We start from the raw sequence: 17,858 nt of genomic DNA on the forward strand, positions 1-17,858 counted from the left end.
AAACCCAAGGACAGTGATTTGAAATTTAAACTATAATCCTAAGACATTCAAGTTATGAGAACATTGTAGGTCATTTATTGCCTAAAGGAATTAACAATTTTTTTTAAAATTGTGTATCAAGTTGTTTATAATCCTTCTATTTGTAAGGCATTGTTGCACACTCTAATTTAACTTTCTAACAGACTCGACTTACTAAATATTGAGGCAACCATCAGTTCTTTAATTATTTTTATTTTGGGGGAAAAGAAGAGATCACTAACAACATGTAATCAATTTAATTTACAAGCTGAACCTTTTCGTTTGATTAAAAAAATATGCAAATAGCTGCTTTATGAAACGTAAGTGTCCTTTTTTCCTACACATGTGTACAGCAATTTTTTTTAGATTGGTTTTTTAAAGTTTACTACAAATGACTAATTTCTGTTGGTTATATTTTACCTCTTTTTGTGGTGTGTTTCCTGTCTTAAACACATATTGATTTCTGTTTTCTATCTACCCTGATACTTTGTCTTCTTTCATTTACCACTTTATATCCCAACTGCCCCGGTTTATTTATTTTTTCTTGCTTGCTTCAGATTAAAGTACACAGCTGACAGGGATAAACATCTCACAACACAAAGTGTTGAATTACATTCCTGAATGAATGTTATAATCCTTTTCATAACTGCAGCTGACAGCTTTCTTGTTCGTGCCATGTTTCCTGTCAATCGGCAAGTTGCAGCAGCATGTTATGGTCTGCAGCGTGCTCTGCACCACCAACTCATTTGCATGTTAGAAACAGGTCAATCAACATTGTTCATTGAAGAACATTTCTTGTTCTTCAATGAACAAGAAATGCCCACTCGAGTGGGCACCGATTTATGTTTTATGTTTTATGTTGTTGGACTTCTGTGCTCATCATGGACTGTCCATAACAAACACCATGTTCAGTCATAAGGGTGTCCATATGTGCACTTGGCACCATGACACCCTGTATTGTTATTGTTAATAATAATAATACATACTTATCAATATCCTAAATAATAATAATAATAATAATAATAATAATAATAATAATAATAATAATAATAATAATAATAATAATAATAATTAGTATTACTTATATTGATAATTATTATTGTTATTATTTCTAATTATAGTAGTAATAATATAATATAAAGTTATTATAATTTAGTATTGTTATTATTGCTATTGTTTTTATAATAATAGTAACACTAACCCTACAAAAAAAGAGCTGCCTGTTTGCTACACTTGCAGTGTATGTGTATATACATATATATAAATAACATTGAATCCCCTTCCTGTGATGTTTTCTTTTGTTAAACCTAACCCCTCATGAGAAACATATCTTGCAGTCTCTGTAGATTTGATAACCACCATTTGTCCTGTAAAACCTTACAATGAGACACAATCTGACTTAATCTCATTTGGTAAAGCTTTATCAACTGTTTTCTTAACCGGGTTTTTAATGAGCTAATTAAGTTACTGTGGCGTCTGAGGGTTGTCAAGGTTCACTTCACATTTTAATTAACAGTCAAGAAACACATACCTCAGGTACCTCATCACTGATCTGGGAGGTTGTGATGTGACTGACTTAAGTAATCATGGTTATCTCTTTCACCCATTTTAAAAGTGCTGCCCTGTTTATAAATCTAGAGTTTGTGTAACAGTTTGTTGTTTGGTCAGTAGACTTATATACTGCTTTGCAGCATTAGCCTGGTTGATTTTTACATGTTTGCATGAATGTGTGTGTTGTGTCTGTTCATGGGGCTTTAAAAAATGTTTGCAACTACAATGTACTCCTCACTCTACTCATGGGTTTAAAGTGTTGGCTCAGCTGCATAAGCTTTCTAAGCTGCTTCCCTCACCACGTGTATCAGCAAAGTGGAAAAGAAAGGCTCACTAGATTGTTTTGTATGGCTAATTTGCTCAGCTCATTAAATATTGAGGTAGAGGCAAATTTATTTGATTGCCAATAAACTAGCTTGAGTGGTCTTTGTTATGCCTCAGAGGAAGTGAAATGAAAGGAAATTTTCCCAAGTAGGAAAAAATTGTTGTGACATTGTGCGATGGCAGGAATTTGAGTGCCTGAAGGATCCACACATGAGTGTATGCACTGGAATAATGGTCAAATGGTACCCAGAGATTAATCTCACAGACACAATTTAACTGAACCACTTCAGTTTGAGTTTGCACTATAATGTGTTATTACTCACAACTGAATGGTAGAATTGTATTTGCATGTGATGTTTGACTGCTTAAAAGATTTGGCAATATTTCAAATTTGTTAGAAGCTTTTTTTTTTCTTCTATTTTTTTATCATATTGAGTAGGTCCACTTGGAAATAAGTGTGCAACAAAAAACAATCTGTTTAATTTCCAGTTGCCCATGATTTTGGCATCATACTTGTCTTTGCTAATTGCTGTTATGATAGTAAATGACACCACACAAAAACAACAACAATGTAATATGAGTGCTGAAAATGGAGCCTAAAACAACACACTTGTGATGAAGCTTCTAACTCACCCATCAGATATCTGTCAGGAGACTTCTGTTCACACACAAAGCCTGGAATGTTTTTGTACAGTAAATTGTCAAAGTAGTTCTTTCGTCTTAAAGCAGTGGTCAAACTGAAGACATAAAAATAGTAGTGAAAGCAAAATTAGGCTGTGTCACTCATCTTATGCTCTCAACTGGAGTACGCACTTTGCCTGCAATGCTTTTGCACTACAGTATGTCTCTGCTGCAGTTAGCATCTCTCTTTTTGAATCTTTTCTCAAATGTTATTTTCATGTGCTTTAATCTGAAAATATTCCAATTTCTTTTCCAACATTTTTTTTTTCTAAAAAAAGACTGGCTGCATCTTAGTATACATCAGAACAGAACTACCATCTAGCTGACAAGAAAAGGAATCTGTAATACTGTGATATTACAAACAATGTTAAACCTATCACAAGTGCCTCTGCCATCTGTCCTACATTTCCATTCTGAGTTCATCACACTTTCAATGCCTCCCAAATCAAGCCAGTAATGTCTTGTCCTTCCAACAAATATATTGTCCAAGTATCAAGATAACTACAACTGCAAAACCTCTTTCGTCTTGGTCCCACATCTTTCACACAGGTTAATTTCACCCGCCAGTCCTCCTTCCCTCTAAGCACTATCAATTTATCCCAATCCTGCCACACCAGAATCCCCAGTGCCTTTTTCAACTCAACACAAGTAATGCAATCTCATTATACTTAGCCTAATATCCATCTAAAAAGGCAACATACCTATCTTCTGCAGATTGTTGCTGTCTCTCTGACTTCTTCCCTGGCACTCAAAAGCAAATCTGTTCTCAAAAAGCAAATCTGCATTCATTTGTTACAAAACAAAGTTCAGGTACACTTTCACCAAATGTTTGCAGTGCTTCTCTTTCTGGGTCACAATAATCTACTTAAACATGGCATGTACAATATCTAAAAATGCTAACATAGTGATGCTTCTGTTTGACAAAAATGACTTGTCTTCCTATGCTGTAGCGCTTCAAAGAGAAGCTGCCCTGTTTTTTTAATATTGTAATACCTCTTTTAAAAAATGAAAAGGTACCAGAAAGATGAGTTGAAAGTGAAATTTAGAAAGCAGAATTTAAAAAAATTATATTAGATATTGGTAATGCTGAGATAAGTAAACCTTTTTTGGGGGGCAAAATAGCTTAACATGTGCAGAAAGTAAAGCTACTCAATCTGACAAATTGCACTTATTTTGTAAGGGTCATGATGACACTTTCATTCCAATGTGGATTCTCACTAGAGAAGCTGCATTGAAATGACAGCTGTAAAAATGGGCGTTTTGGGATTAGACATTTTAAAAGGCCATTCACGCAAACCAACATGTTCTTGGTTGGATGTTGAGTCCCTTGCAAGAGTCAAAGCAATCCTTCAACAGGTAATTGGTCATAACTTCCTTCTAAATAAATTTGTCTGACAAGTAATAAGGAACATTTACAACATGGTGCATAAGTGTTTGTAAGTCAGATAGCTCAATAAATCTGTGAAGTCAAGATATTTCAGATTATAATCCCAGCAATACAAATGGGTAGAGTGCACCTGTTACATTTCAGTATTTTACTGGTACTACTAAACATTATAAGTTTGGAATTGATTATAAAGGCTTTCTGAATTTTTAACAGACAACAGAATGAGGCCCACTCCCTGCAAAATAGATTGGCAGAGTGTCCCTGGAATATTTCACACTTCTGTCCTCTGTTCATTGCATCCAGCTAAAAGTCCTTGATGTGATTTGCCAGCTAACAAACTTTAGCTACTAAAACATTCTACGTTGTGACTGGGGGAACATTCATCAATCGTTTACATACCATTTGTCAGTGAAAGACATAATGACTATGTTTAACCGAGCAAAGACAACTGTGTACTGCCAAATTTAAGTGGTGTACCTCCATCAGCCCTGAAAGACAAGCACATAGATATTATATTTGACCTCTTCAAAAATCCCTACTCTGATTTTCTTCCTCAACATATTTCCATGCAAACCTACTTGAGTGTTGACGTATTACACTCTCTAGGACATAAGTGGTACTGTTCCGGAATGAGATGGAGCTGCACATAGATATCGCAAACAAGTCATACTATCTGCATTCCACTATCTCACTCCAGGAACACAAATTTTCCACCACAGCTCGAATAGCCACTTTACTGCAATGAATTGGGTTCAAATGCAATCTTGGCTATTGTCACATGTGGTTTAGAGGCCATTTCTTAATGGTGCACCAACTGCTCCCTGTCCTTTGCTCCCTGTTCAAGGCACTACATTCCCTGTTAAATAGGCCTATGTCTTTTTTAAGAGAAGAGAAATGCTTTTTGTTGAGGGGTGTAGGGTGAGCAGGTACGAGGTTATTGGGTCCTGCAAAAACAAGTTTTAGTGCAAAATAGCATGACAAAAACAAAGCAGAAATTTACAGTTTAAAACCTTATTAGCTAAATCTATCACTTCTCTTTGTTTTTTATACTGTTCAATGACAAGGGTGTAAGAAAATGGATGGATGGATGGATGGATGGATGGATGGATGGATGGATGGATGGATGGATGGATGGATGGATGGATGGATGGATGGATGGATGGATGGATGGATGGATGGATGGATGGATGGATGGATGGATGGATGGATGGATGGATGGATGGATGGATGGATGTTTTTAGTATGGTTAATTGCCTAAAAAAAAAAAATCACCTGTAATGTAAAGTAATGCAGATTTCATGGCTATCCTCACTGTCATTCATCCACACCTGTAGAGTCTGAACAGCTCCCTCCACTGCAGGGATCTAATTTGTTTCCACTATCCGCCTTGGATAACGAGCATCCAGCTGTCAAGAGGCCCTGCTGGCAGTGACCTCTCTGCATGAACCCTTGAGGGTGACTGTGTTTTTGACCTGCTCTTTTTACAGACTGGCAGCTACATAAAAAATTGACCAAGAGCAATTGTATAAGAAAAGAGCAAAGGGAAATAAATATTGTGAAAGGATATGGGGGAAGTTGACTGTGTCACTAAAGTATAATGAAAATATCTTTGATGAGTGAGGGGAAAGCAGTAGCAAGGAAAGAGTTAAGAATATTGAGAGACTGAGAGCTATCTTATTGATTCAGAAAGACGACAGCTATTCAATATTATATAACAACAGGTGTGAGAGCCAAACCTCACCACTGGCAAAATATAAAAAATTTCCACTAACGTGGGCAGAGCTAATACAGACGGACAAGTGTGGGGATGGGCAGGCAAAGGAGGCAGTGGTCAGACAAAAGAAGCACTTTTCAGACCCCAAACTTATTTTTCAAAATAACAACTAAACTATAGTAACTTTTTTTTCTCTCTTTTTGAAGACTTTTATGGCAACAACGATCTGCAGCTCAGCTGCCTTAGGAGAGCAGCGAGGGAGGCAGAGACCCCAGTGGCGGCTGGTCCATAGGTGGCGCTGGGGCGCCGCCCTATCTAATGGACCTTACCAAGCTCCGCCCAGAAACGCCCCTCGAAAGTCCCAGATGGCTGCATGTCTCACAAACAAAGCCTCGCGGAGCTTAGTTTCTATGTGTAAACATGGCGTCTTTCATTTCGACTGACTCTGCAGAGTATTTCTGAGTCGATTAGTGTAGCATTTCTGCCGGATTTTCAAAAAATATCAGCCACGACAATGGACAGGGGAACCAACAAGTTCATGTCATCTTTTTCGGACGACATCATGTCGAGACACGCGATGCCTCCAACATTGTGCACGTCGCAGCTAAATGCTACCGATCGATGAGGAAAACAGCAGATCCTCACACCCTCAGCATAAATATAGCTGTGGTCAAGATCACTGATGCCTATTGTTCTTACAAGGCTGGGTAAGTCGGGCATTCATGGTTTTGAAAGTTACTTTTGAAATCACTGATTTCTGTTGTTGGCACATGTTTGAGTGTGCTCAGGCCTGATACACGGTACTCGGTGCTAGCGTGGCTAACACGATTACAGTTTAGTAAAAAGCCTTTTCAGGTAAAATAAAATCTTTAATGTATGTCAGATACGGTACACATTGCATATTGATCTGTTCAGCTAACATAAGAATGTGTAACAGACAGGCTTCAAGGTGTAGAAGTTGTATCGGTACTGCCATTATGCTGTACTTAGCTAAAAGGTTTTCATAGTGGATGTGTTTATTATTGACTTTCTTTTTTTCATTCACTAAACACAAATAAAGCAAAGCAATAATACTTAAACCAGCACACAGACCTTTGTTCTTATTGATCCTACGACGGTTGAGCTGCAAATGCGGTCGTGCACAAGCTTTTGGAAATCTGTGAATTTTAGTTCCACAAATACGATCAGGATACCCGACATCACCTGTACAGATACCCCACTGACGGAGAACCATTTTTTTTTGAGTCCTGACGCAAAAACTTTCTGCCGGTCTGCTAGTTCACAATGTACATTAGCATGTGTTTACTACTGTAGCTTGTGTTTGTGAGACAGTCACGTGAAATGGGCATTAGCCAATGAAAAGCGGCCCCTGTGGTAAGGCCCATGTGGAGGGGGGGATGGAAAATTTAAATATGACCTATAAACATGATCAAAAATTTGAATTGAGAAGTTTTCCTTAATCGTGTGTGCCTAAATGTAATCTGAATTATTTACACATCCACCAAGTGACTCTCATTTAACGACACATTTTCCACACAGACTCCTGTTAGTACTCTTCTGGGGCGAGCAACCCAGTAGGTAACTAAGTAGCCAATCATATGTGGTTGTTTGGAATGGCCAATCAACATCGCTGAATGAAGTTAATGACCTTCGATACTTGGATCCCTCTGAATGTCGGTCCTGCATGGAAGATGCGGGTAAACCAGTAGGTGGCGATAATGTACACCAAACGATTCTTTCCAACCGCTAATAAAAATCAAGTAGAAGACGAAAAAGAAGTGGTTACAAAATTAGCTGAAAGTATTTAGTATGTGTGCGAATGTTTTGTGATTTGAAGATATAAAGAAAATAGATTTCTGAATTACATCTCCGTTCAGTTGATGGCGGTAATGCACAGCGTTTGCAAACTGCCACAAAACGCAACAGAAGAAGAAGAAGAAGAGGGGAAGTTTTGGGTCGCTAAGGTCGAAGCAAGTTGGTGACAAATTTGATGATGGCGACAACGGCAGTCGAGGAAAAGCTTACTCCACCGTCAATGATAATGCAGAGGATTTTCCAGATAGCCGGTAAGCTACAGCTGTTCTTCTGCGTGATTTATTAGTTTTAGCTGCCATATTATCTGCTCTTTTTTTTTTTTTTTTTTTTTGCTGTTTGCTGTTTGCTGTTTGTGTTCATGGGTTCATTCAAATCAGAATGCTGCTGCGGTTCATGTGATTCTCTGGTTAGCATAACTAAATTGCTGCTCTGGACACATGCTGCTAAGATTCTTTTTTGACTGTTCAGTGATTCTTGAGAATAGGGACAAAATGGGTTTTAATTTTCCCATAATTTTTTTTTTGTTATTTCTCAACCTTATGTATGCAAATATGACAAATAATGTTTTGGAAATGTAAAGATGCTAAAAAATACATTTTTAATCGACCTGACCTAGAATGTTGTCATCACCATCTGACAAAAATTAATAAAAAATAATTTTTAATGACCCCGTTAGTGATATTTTACAGACAAATGTTTCTCAAGAAACAAAATAAATATTATTTAAAACAAAAAACAACAAAAAGTCCATCTGACAGAGTTGACACTGCATGACAGAGTTGACACAGAACTGAAGGTGATGACAAACTAGTGAGTAAAATGAAAAACTTGGTACACGTGAAGTAATGCAATTTATGTAAAATACATTAAAATGAATTAATTGCACATTTAAGTGAGATTTGACAACAAATTCACTGAAAGAGTCACAAAAACTGATTGAGTTGACATCTGACGGAGTTGACAAAAAACCAAACTACCTCAATTTATATGGTGTTATTCCTAAGGAGGCCATGTTGTAGTTAATCAGGTCCATGAAATCTTTACAGTATACCAAAATTAAGCTTTTATTTCACAAAATTTCATCAAAGTTTTGTAAATTGTCTGTTATGGTGTTGACACATTATGGTTGTGACATAGGAATAAAAAGAAGATAAAACTAAATAATAACATAAGCTAACCAGAGCTAACTAGCCTTCTTAGCAAAGGAAGAGAAAGGAAGTGGTCATGGGGTCCTCAGAAGTTCTGGTGGCCCCCAATAATGCCTAATTTTTTTACATTCTTTTCATTTCTGACAGTGTTGACAAAAACTAAGGACAAATTTCAATGGAGTTGGAAAATATTAAAAAATATTTTTAATTCAATTTATTGATACTTTTATAATTATTTATATGACTACTTATACTTAATTGTCATAATATATAATTTTAGTATTTCTTTAATTGTTTTAAACTATTATAATGTATTGAGTTCTGCTCCTGGACAAAGGCTTTTACAGGCATCATCCACCGACTACAATGTTTAAAATAAAAAAAAAATTCAGCAAACACCAGGAAAATATACATTTTTGTGCTCACATGACCCCGGTTAGTTTAGTCAGATATTTGAAAAAATTATATTTTGTGTATATATAGGTTTTGTGCTTTATCCATGGGATCTGTTTTGTCCCTATTCTCAAGAATCACTGTTAATTATTATGCTCTTGTTGCTTTTTTTGAGTTTCTGCTGTTATTATAATGCCAATGTTTGGGTGATATCATAATATTTGCTCGTTCAGATGGCCATTCAGATGTAGTGTTGTACAGGTAGGAGCTGAAGTCCTGTTTTCTGACTCAGATCTATGAATATTCATATCTGTTAGATTTTGCTGAGCTCCTGATTGTCAGATACATTCTGGGGGTTTGCTTGGTGTTGTGGCTCCAGCAGAACCTGGTTAAGTCCTTCTGATTTTTTTGGTTAATTTTATGTTTGCAGCTGTGGTTATTTAATCCTATACCATTATCTTTTAGGGTTTTTTTTTAGATGGGAAGGGCTCTTACGCCATTAGTTTATTCTCTTCAGTTTTAATAGAATTTAGCTTGTTATTTGTTAAAATTTCCCTTTTCATTTAGAAGTCTACAGAGGAAAAAACTTAATATTACAATGTGTTCTGAATTGCTCCTTTAACCCGAGACATCGACTGTAGTTTGTTCGATAGTCCTCACTTGTGTAGGATGATTCAGTAAGATAATCTATTCTGATCTATCAAAAATGAAGGTATTCAATAAACACATGTTTATTGGGATTTCTTTTGATTCAGCAAAGCTGCCCTCCAAGTCATTCAAAGATTGTTAGTATTGATTAACTTGGAGCTTGTTACAAGCTCTGGTTTCAGATGCTGTATTTTGTTTCTAAATGATTTATTTATTTATTTATTTTTTTTGTCAGGATTATGGTTTGTTCAGCATTCCCCAGCAGGAAGATACAGCAGTAATTTTGGACTTTCATTGCTCTCTTCTTGGGATTCATTCTACTTTCAAAGTGCATTAAATTAATTCTTCAATTAATTTATTTATTCAATTGAGATCAGAGCTGCTCTTATGTATTATGTAGCATATAGCAGGGTTCTGTGTGACTTCAACAGTGTCTCACATTGTTGTGGAAAGGTTTTTGTGATGAAAGCAAAGCACATTGTTTTGCAGTCCTGGGTGCTGGCCCTCACCTGATTTTTAATCTTATAACCCGTCCTGGATCAGAAGATAAAGTTGTTGAGAAATACATAATCAAAATGTGATAAAATAAGATGTATAGTAGCAGTTATTTAGCACCACACAGCTACTCATTCTCAGTGAGTGGCTCCCAGGATTGCTTTACATCAGATCCAAACGTCACTAACTCATGTCATCGCAACAGCCGAATTCACATGGACGGCCATATGTTCTGACATCATTTAAATGAAGGTTAGATTTATTATCAAGCTAAGCCGAATTATTTTGATTTTTTTCCCACTTCCTCCCTCTCGTCGTCAGTTCCATCTCTGGTATCTTGTAGGAAATCTCTGTCCAATTTCTTTGTCTCTGCTGATTAATAATCTTGTCGGCAGCGACTGATAATGAGAAAATAAAATCTCTGATGTAAAACTGTGAACATAATTTTGATAATGCTTGTTTAGTCTCCCAGACGTGACTTGAGTTTTCTTGCGTTCCAACAGTGGAGTATTTTGTGATCTTTGTTTACCATCTGGCCTATACGGCTGGGCAGCACTTTTTTTTTTTTTTTTTTAAAGATCAGAGGGAGATGTAATCTCGCCATCTGACAAAGGCTTGCATGTGTGTTATCCTAGGACTCCATATGCTCGTAAGCCCTGATAACATCACAGTTTTTCACCACCACTGGTCAACATGCAAGATGTCACCAAAACTTACATGCTATCTGGCACAGGGGCAGATACCTCCCCTACTGCTGCTCTTTTGTCACACTTCTTAGAAAAAGCAGCTTTGAAGACTGTCAGTTACCCTCTGTTAACAATCCCTATCAGTGTCTTTAAAATCCTGGGTTTGTTGTCTCCCTTGGAGTCGGTCTCCCTGTTGCGCAGGCATCAAACAAATTATGTTGTTCCACATTTGATGGGACATTAACACTTGTGCCAGATGCATTTGCCAGATATGTTGTGGCAAAACATGAAGCGGCAAACAGTGTGGGAGCGGAGAGACAACAAAAACGATGGACAAAGACGATAAGAGAAAAGGGAAAGCAGCAGGACGCGGTTCGATTCAAGCATGATATGGTAATTCTGTTAATAGTTAGATTAGATAACGGGAGTACAGAGAAACACTTTTGAAAGATAATCAAATCATAATTATGATTTAGTCTTATTCTATTTAAAGTTCTTATGTGCTTCCATAGAAGGGACATTCTTATGCATTTATCCATTTGTGTATTTTTAGGGGCAATTTGTAATCACTTGTTTTGAGCACTTTATTGGTGAATTTAACATTTTGTGTTTTGACTTTTAATACCATTCCTGCAAGTGTTCAGAAATATTTTGCCAGAAATAATCTTTAACACATTTGATAGAAACAATGTTGCCTCACTTATGCTTCTTTCTTGTCATATTGTTGCTACCGTAAGCAGTATAATTTTCTGGAGTTTAAAATGCTCATCTATCCTGAATTTTAAGCCAATAGATGGGGTCAAGTCGAGGCTAGAGGACAAAGTAATAGGTCGCATGAATAATTAAAATTTTGGTTTAGGATGCTCTCTAATTTGTAAAGCAATGTTGTAGTGAAAGAGACAAGCGCAGAAAGGTGTGCCACTCAAAGGAGCCTGACCCTCTGTGCACACACAAACACTGAAAACACACAGCAGCTTCCACACTGGACGACAAGATGCATTCGCACACAAGAAATGCGAAATTGGTTATGATTGACTTTGCCCCCAGTAAATCCAAGGGACACTGGCCTGCCTCCCTTTCTGAGCTTTTCTAATAATGTTGGTCTTACCTGAACCTTATTGAGAGCATTCGGGTCTTTGCAGCAAATAATGGACAACCTTCATCACATTCATGCCGCTGTTTTCTGTGCCCTCTGCTATAGCCTTGATTATTATTGCTCAATACTATAGACAGTCACTTGAGGGTCACCACAAAATGAGCCACACAGATGATTAACTGGAAATGGAGGGAGCCCGACAGGCCGTCTTTGAAACTGCAGTTGGGATTTCAATTTGAAGGCAGTATAAATATTTTGAAGATAATAGTAGTATTTTCTGAATGTCTTCTGAAGCTTCACACAAATCGCATGAGACTTTGTTACAGTGGGAAACTTCAGCTAAAAGTGCGCCTGGTGCATTAATTAAGTTATCAACTCCACTATGTCATGGATTGCATATATATATATATTTCTAGTGTACAGCTAATTTGATATTCAGCTACACTCATTTAAGATTTGTCATCTTGTTTTTTAGTTCTACTAATTACTCCCAAGATTATTGGATGCAAAATAGCAATATGTTGACAGGATTAAAACGACGCTTGAGGTCCGCCAGTGAGATGTGAAAAGACCTCAGCTCAATATGTCAATAAACATAATATATAAGCAAACCCTTGTTTTTTTATCACAGTGACCTGGCATTTTCAAGATGTTTATGAAAATGTAAGTCACCTGTCCTCCAGCCTTTCCTTTATTATTTGTTTCCCTCTTTTCTTAACCTCAAACGTCCCTAAGAATTATGCCAGTGATGAGGCTTGAAAATCTAAAAGGCGCTTTAGCTATGGAAATGATGAATTTGTTGACTTATTATATTAAAACATTTTAATATGCACACACTTTTTAGAAACAAAAAATATGCATGGTAAGTTTTACCAAGAGCCTTAAATGTTATTTAATTTCCTTAGCCATGACATACTGTTGCAGTTGACAAATTCACAAGATCTTATTGGCTGCTTATAAAACTGCATAAGTCAATATGGGATTTTCATTGTCTTTCCACTGCATGAACTGAGCATTTCTAAAAGTGTAGAGCTTCTTGATTTTGAAGCATTTTATTTGATTAGCAAATGACTAAATCACTGTGATGAATGTGACTAAAACTTTAATTGTAACTCACTTTGAGTTTTTGTACAATTCAAATGAGAATAATGACTCTATGTGGGAATGACTACAGTCAGTATAGTGCCATACTGACTATGATGCTCTAAAGACATATAAGATGATGTATGGGACTTTTCAAATAGCTTAACAAAGGCAATAACCTTTTTAACTTTTAATAGAAGTGGCAGATGGAATAATAGTACTGTAGATTGACAAATGGGCTGTAATTAACTAAAGGTAGTAAAATGTAAAATTATGCTGGTCTTGGGAAATTTAAATATATTTAGTTTTTTCAATAACTTCAGAATTTTTTTGAGATTTCAAAATAGAATATTCTCTTGTTAAACATAGCCTTTTCATTTTAATGTAATATATCATAAAGTTCAAAATTAATTTTAAAAGTCATGAAACTGTACATCACATAATAGCTGTACAGCTTTGTGGATTCATGGGTATTACAGCAAAGTGTGTGCGTGTGTGTGTGTGCGTGCGTGTGTGCATGCGTGCGTGTGTGTGTGTGTGTGTGTGTGTGTGTGTGTGTGTGGCTAACCAATTTTGTGTGTTCATTGTCCTCTAAATGGTAGCACAGCCGAGTCTATCTACACTGAGTAAACGCACAGGGAGTTTCTCTACACAAGCCTGCCAACTCTTCTCAGCCAGCCCCAATGGGTTATCAAAGCAGACACTTGGCAACCTACTTTCCGAAGCAAAGCATCTGCCCATTCAGAGGCAATGGGGCTAATGTCAGACTCTATCATTCTTACGTTCAAAATGACCTTGGCATCAGCATGCACCACAGAAACTGATGCACAGGTTTTAAGAACAAGAGGGAGACAATATAACTGCAGATCAATTCAAGTTGCAACATAGGTCTTTGTGACAGCCATTACTAAAAGAGAGTCACCTTCAGTGCAGAGTGTGCAGAGGTGGCCATTACCTCTTTAAGAGGTTGGTTATTGATATTCTGCTTGGTTTGGACATGCTTGCTTACATTGCAAGTTTTGGTGTGGTGCATCCAATTGAAAAATGTGCAAGTCAAGAGGGCTATGAAGATGCAGCTCTGGACATATGGCATCTCGTATGTCAGTCTAGCACCTGAAGAGCACAGAAGTCATGACAACAGACAGGCATATCCTCATGATTTATTTCCAATCTGAGCAGAAAATAGCTATAATAAATATATAAGAGGTGTATTTATGTAGATTGTGACTGCTAATGGCTCGTCTTTGTTTTCAAGCAACCAATCCGTCTTCCAGAGAACTACATTTACATTCACAACTTCAGTAAACAGCTGTCATAACAGAAGCACTGCTATGAATCCTGCCACAGCAAGGGTTATGCATGTTGTCATATCTGTACTGAATATGTACCAAATTGACAGAATTAAAAGATGAATCATCACAGCTGTATTTGTGACCGAGTTTTTCCTTAGTGTGAGAAAATTTACAGTGATGTTCTCCAGTCTGAGAAAGACTTGGCAAAGAATCTTTTGATTTGACTGTGCCCCTTTATATGACCCTCTGACTGCTCTCTGGTATTTAGAGTACCTGACAGCCAAGAGTACAAAAAATATATCCTCTCCCTTTTGTGTCATATTTTAGCAGAAGAACGTCTTTTCTTTTGCCAGCTCCCTTAAATGTTTCAGAGAAGTAAAGGTCAGGCAAAGATAAACACTTTACTGCTTGGTTTTTTGATGACAAAGCTATTGCCGTGAGATGCAAATGATGAGACAAGATTGGATTAAATTGTAGCTTTTTAAACTCTATTGCTGATTTGAAAGCTGCTCCTCATGAGAAGGTCCTTTTGCATCCTTTGCATTTCCCTGGAATTCCCTCTTTCTAGTTCTGAGGGCCACGGCCGTTATTCCAACTCCTAATTTGCCAAATTTGTTTACTGTGGAAATAAACCAATTTACCCAAACATGTCACAATTTGAACAGAAACAAAGATAGAAGACCAAGTAACTTATTTAGACAGTTTATTAGTAAAAAAGTTTATTTAGGGGTCAGTTACACTTTGAGTTGACTCACTGACACCAATATGGTTCTCCATACTGCAGGCACATTTCTTTCAATATCTATTATGCTGATTAGGTATCAAAAAATTATGATGCAAGACCAGATGATAGAGGTCTAAAATGCATTATATTGCTTTAATTTCTTTACGTAATTACTGTTTTTTATTCTTCAAGTACTAAAACTTGCATCAAATGGAAAGCCTATCATTCAAAATATTTTTAAAGAATTTTAGAAAAAAAAAATTATTTTTGTTTTTCTCACTTTTAAAATTTCCTCCAATGTAGTTACAAAGCCATAATGCTTTTTAACGGCTATACCTTTTAGATCTGTGTGATTCTTTATGCAACCTCAAATCTGACTATATGAAAAATGAGGTAATATCAAATGGTGAACACATGATGGGTGGTGTGATGTTGCGTGCAGATTAGGCGAACTTGAACTCAAACTCTCTTTCAATCCTTTCATAGCTGAAAGCAGATCTTGTTTGTATTTTACTTGTGTCGATTAAATCCTTTTTGGTGACGGAACCAGTAAGTTGGGCCGTTTTTAGAGGATGGTTGCAGGAAAAAAAGTGTAAGATTTTATTACTTTCTGTGGTCTCTATTGTATGAAATAGCCTTGCTTAAAACACTCAGAAAACATCAAAAGCACTCCAGATTTCCTAATTGAGTTGTGCCCCTGAAGAAAACACAAAAAAACATGCAACTCTCAAATCAGTCGTCACTTTTTCAAATCTAGCCATTGGAGCATGTGGTTCCTTCTCATGTCATGCAGCTTGTTTACATGTCTTTCATAATTAACTTATATCTTGGTCTCGATAAATAAACCAAGCTTAAAGGTTAAATGACTCGCATAAGGTTAAGCTTAGATTTACAAGTCAAAATGTTCTTTTTTCAACTTTTCAGCACCCAATGATTTTTTTTAAAAGCTTGTGGTTCTACAGTTTTTCCAGCGACATTCCAAATGCTGTCTTGTTCTTAGTGTAGACCTTCATAAAATGTTTAATGTTTTTTTCAGTTTTTGAGGGTACAGTTTCTAAAAACGCTTTAGTCATCTTTTTGTTATAGATACGGAGTTAAGCAGTCATTTTGTATTAGTTGTGCACATAAAGCCAAAGTGAGTAGTTGGTGTAAAGTGATCAACTGCTCAGGAACCTATTTGCATGTATCACCTGGATTAGCCAGGAAATCTGAGAAGTGAGCCACACTAAATGTTTTGTATTTCTCCTCCGTGCTAACATCCAGTGGCTCCTTTGCAACAGCTCCCCAGCGTCTCGGGCCCCGTCCCATGCTACACCAGCAATCTGTTTTAAATGAACTGTTTATGTTCCTCTGACACCTTTGGTGTTATTTTAATGGCCCTGAAACCACAGAGCAATATCGTCAAGGATTATTATACCTTTAAATCACCTTTGAGAACCTATCTGAGTGCATAGGAAGTCCATTAATCATCTGTGCCAGCGTGCGGCTCAAATTAAAGACCGAGCATTGCACTTACAGACAGAAAAGAAAAACATTGCATTTTTAACACGGGTCCCTTTATTTTATCCCCAAACACATATTCTGCTATTCTTTGCAACTTTTTAAGTCACAAATTGGCATGGTAACTTACATAGATTCTAGGATGACTAAACCTACATCAGTAATAAAAGAAACATGATGAAGTCAGACCGGCCAACCTTTTGTGAGCTGAAAACTTAAAGTTAACATTAGATGATGTTGCCAGTACTTCAATATTTTCAAGTTTTCAACAAAATCACGATAATATTCCATCATCTATGTAAATGCTTGCTCTATGGTAGCATTGTAATGAAATGAAAACAGTCAGCCAGGAGAAGTCTCACTTAAGAGGCCCTTTAGAGAAACGAGCAGTTGCTTACACAGACAGAATACATGCACGCAACTCATACAGCAGTTGCTGTAGGACAAAATAATAATTTCTCAAATAATCTACAATCTATGTTGTTTTTTTTCTATAATTTATTTTCTAGAAACATGATAAATTCATTATTTCCTTATCTGCTAAATGAATAAACAAAAGTCTAAAATGCAGCCGTCAATACCTCACAACAGCACGAGCTCACTGGATTTTAATTTGCCTCAAAAAATGGGACTTTGGAGAGACATCATGAGCAAAGAGCCTTGATGGAAGACAGAGCCAACCGCAGTCAGCCAATCAATAAATCAGCCAAAAGGAACACCATGCCAACATCCCTTTAATTGCCTGATCTTCGCTGAATGAATCAGGTTTTGCCTAAAGCTTTAACGAGGTGCTGAATTTCACTGCAGGGATTGTAACACAGGCAATTAAAACGCAGATATAGCCAGGCCCAGGTGGACTGAAAGAGTGAAAAATAAAAGATGGAGGGAGCAAGAGTACAACACAGTATAAGTGATAGGCATAAGTAGGGTCCTTAACACATTGGTGTTGAATTCTGAGAAACATAGAAGCCCAAAAGTGGGAAAAAAAACACAACAAAAAAAAAACAAACAAACACTGCACCCTATCTTTACATAGATTTCTTTCTTTTTTTTAAACTAAGCAGGGTTGTTGCCTCCAGAAATGTATTTGTTGTGCATTTAATTCTGTTTTGTTTTGCAGAACCTTTTAGTTCCCAATTACCAGTCCCATAAGAACTGAATCATATATCATTTGTCTCAGTGTTGGGTCTTCCAGGAATGCTGTTTTGACTTGTCTTATAAGGGTAGATAAGATAAAAAGGGAGTCAAAATAAATTGGGCTACTGTAAGCTTTTGTCAGGATTTCCCTAGAGACAACACTTGA

General features: G+C 36.7%; 1 long non-coding RNA gene across 1 annotated transcript in view; it reads left to right on the forward strand.

Annotated features, from left to right (window-relative positions):
• The first annotated feature begins 5,016 nt into the window (after positions 1 to 5,016).
• LOC145551137 (uncharacterized) overlaps positions 5,017 to 17,858 on the forward strand; it is a 97,384-nt gene continuing 84,542 nt past the window's right edge. The window contains exon 1 of the long non-coding RNA XR_014086958.1: positions 5,017 to 7,741. This is a non-coding gene — a long non-coding RNA (uncharacterized LOC145551137). The remainder of the gene's footprint in view (positions 7,742 to 17,858) is intronic.

The sequence above is a fragment of the Poecilia reticulata genome, chromosome 3, assembly GCF_904066995.2.
Source record: "Poecilia reticulata chromosome 3, P_reticulata-male-v2, whole genome shotgun sequence".
NCBI classification, from domain to species: domain Eukaryota; kingdom Metazoa; phylum Chordata; class Actinopteri; order Cyprinodontiformes; family Poeciliidae; genus Poecilia; species Poecilia reticulata.